Raw genomic sequence first — 3257 nt, forward strand, 5'->3', positions numbered from 1 at the left:
TCTGCGCTGTGAATGGCGAATTACTGTTAACTGGATGGCGTATCTTTCTGCATTGTTCTCTTGTCTATCTAGAGCGTCATGCATTCGCCTTTTAATGTCATCATCTGTGTGTTCAATGTTGAATCGTGGTGGTGAAGTCGGCTCTTGATTTTGATCTCGGTGATGTTGAGGTTATGCTTGGAACTATGGTTTAACGCGGATGGATGTTGTCACAACCGCCAAAGCCATTTTATCTAGCTTCGAATATCTTGTCTCTGCATCCTTCAACATTTTGCTAACATAATAGATGGTGAACTGTTGACCTTCTTCTTCTTGAATAACCACGGTGCACATAGCTTTATCAATGACAGATTGATACAAATGCAGGTCTCCCATTCAGATTGGTCTGCTCATCAAGGGTGGTTCTGCTAGGAATTGTTTTATACCTTGATATGCTTGTTGACAATCTTTCTAGTACGATGATCCGTCCGTTAAACCTCTGGATCTTTCTCACCCATTGTGGGGCTTTCATTTAGGCACTCTTTTCACCTTTCTCATCGTAGGGCTTTTATTTATCTAGATTTGCTCTAACTCCTCTTTGGCTAATGATGTAGTCAATGAATTTTTCTAAAGTGACTCCGAATATACACTTCTCTAGATTGAGCTTTATTTTTCATGCCAGTGTTTGGCACTGGTTGCAGTATTAGCAACTCCCTTGTACTTGTGGGTTAGTACTGAAAGAACTCCAGAAGTAGGGCATACCCTGTTGTAGGTGTCGCGGCCTCGCCCGGGCGAACCGGGGGGTGGACACTGTTGACGACAGATGCTGTGATTGGCACCGAAAGCAACCAATCTCAAAATCAAGCTGCTCGGCAGGGCCGGAGCTCGGAGTATGGAAGAGTCGCCACCCACGAATGGGAAATGAACACTGATCCCTTGCGGGAGACCGGTGAGGGTTCGGGAAACTTAGGTACGAGCCGAGAAGGCTAGCTCCTTTCCGGAGAAAGGCTACTAGGCACCCCGACATCGCCCGGTTATGAACCACCGGCCTCCTACTTAGCATGTTAGGCGCTAACGGACTAATCGCATATTTCTTTAAGTTTAAAATTCATTTGAAACCTTTTCTTTCTTGTTTTGAAAGCCGTTTTGAGCATATTATTGAAAGCCATATTAGTAAAGAATCACCCATTTTACATGAATTAAGATATGTAGAAGAAAGAGGGAGATAGAAGGAAGAATTGATTTATTTGCGACGTGAATTGTGTCTTAGGCCATACATTCAATCTAAACTAATCTCACTCCCCGAAAAGAAGGTTTATTTACATGGTTCGTACCTTAATCGCCGTTGGAACGATTTAGATACGTTGCAAAACCCCGTTAATTCACATGCTTTTTACTCGAATCGTCGTTGGAACGACTCGAGCGTTTGAAAACGTTGAACAATAAGTTTTAACCGAAAATGTGATTAAGCATACAAGTCAATTTATTTTTGTACAAAACCATTTAGAAAGGAAAACAATTCAAAACTCTATTATTTACAAATAAAGAATGATTTTAATTACAAGGTTCGTTTAATCCATCGTTGGAACGGGTCAAGGTTTCAAAACGTGATATTTTGGAAGTCGTTTTAAAAATGGTAACGAACCGAAAACCTTTTATTTACATTAGGAACCTCTAGAAACCTTTAGTTTAAGTAACCAAATTGAAATCTCTTTTTGTGGTTTATTTTCCCCTTTTTCACTCAATTGATCCTTTACTTGAATATGATTACAATAATTAACAAATTAAACCCAACCAAATATATTTGAAATATATACATACAGAAAGTCCAAAATAAGAGTAAATATACATATACATATAAATTTTGGTTAAAAATAATAGTTATATCTATAGATTAAAAATAAGGAAGCAAAGGAATAACATATAGTATAGTTGTTGATAAGTAAAAATAATAATGAAAACAAGGCTTTAATTAAAAACAAGTAAAACAATGAAAACAAGGCTTTAATTAAAAACAAGTAAAACAATGAACAAGGTTCATAAAGAATAAGAAAATAACTCTTAAATCCCAAAATAACTATTATAATAAATATATAGAAAATAACTCTCCCCAAATATACATTAAACATCAAAATAACATCTAATTATCCCAAAAACGTTTACTAATTAATTACCCCAAAATACCCAAGTAAATAATCCCCTAAAATAATACCCAATATAGTTTAAATGAATTAAAAGAAAACATATACATATAGTTTTGCAAAATCAAATTAATGAAAAGGATACCCAAATGTACAAAATAAGTAAATACATAATAAATAATTATTAGTTAGATACCCCAAAAATAATTTTAATAAATATACTACATAGTTACATACATATATACAAGAATAAATGTAAAAAAAGATGAGAAAAATGTTGAAAAAGGGGTTTTTTTTAAGTTCCAGCATCTTTACCGACGGAGAATCCGTCCTAAACTGGTTTTAGTGACAGAAAAGACAAAATATCAGAAACAGTCCCCCAACTTTTCAGATTTATTAAAATACTTTAGATCTAATCTATTCTATCATTTTGGTCCCCGAACTACCCAAATCGGATCATAGTCTATAACGGAGTATCCCAAAACGATGTTTTATTTCCAAAACGTTAATTTAAAAAGCTTTTCTAAATTCTATATTTACAACGTTTTAATCATGAACTCCCCTTAAATCGAGTCACGGTTCGTGTTGGGACTTTAAAACGAGGTTTTTATTTAAAACTAAAACGTTTATTTAATACGAGATGAGAATTAAATAAATACGGGAAAATAAATAAATGTGATAAAATAAATAAATAAACAAAACTAAAAATAAAATAAATAAATTAAACGAGTCTAGTCCTCAGATAATACCTCAAGATTGTTATTGACAGTCGAAGTCGGTTGATTCCACGAGTTGTGATTTTCGGTGTTTTCAGTGTTTTTTGTAAAATATTTAACTTTTTGGAAATTTTCAATTTTTAGGAAAAAAAATATTTTTCCCAAAAATTTACTCTCTCTCTCTAAAAATAATTTTTTTAGAGAGAGAAGCTCCCAAGACCCTCACCCAAATGCATGGGGATCCGCACCTTTTATAGGCACGGATCCCCGAGGTTGGGCGACGCCCAACCTCTGTTGGGCGCGCGCCCAACGCTGCTGGGCGCTCGCTAGCGATCGTTGGGCGCACGCCCAACGTCTGTTGGATGACGCCCAACGTTCATTGGGCGCTCGCCCAATGGGAGTCGGGTGGCCGCCCCACGAG

The sequence above is a fragment of the Euphorbia lathyris genome, chromosome 5, assembly GCF_963576675.1.
Source record: "Euphorbia lathyris chromosome 5, ddEupLath1.1, whole genome shotgun sequence".
NCBI lineage: Eukaryota > Viridiplantae > Streptophyta > Magnoliopsida > Malpighiales > Euphorbiaceae > Euphorbia > Euphorbia lathyris.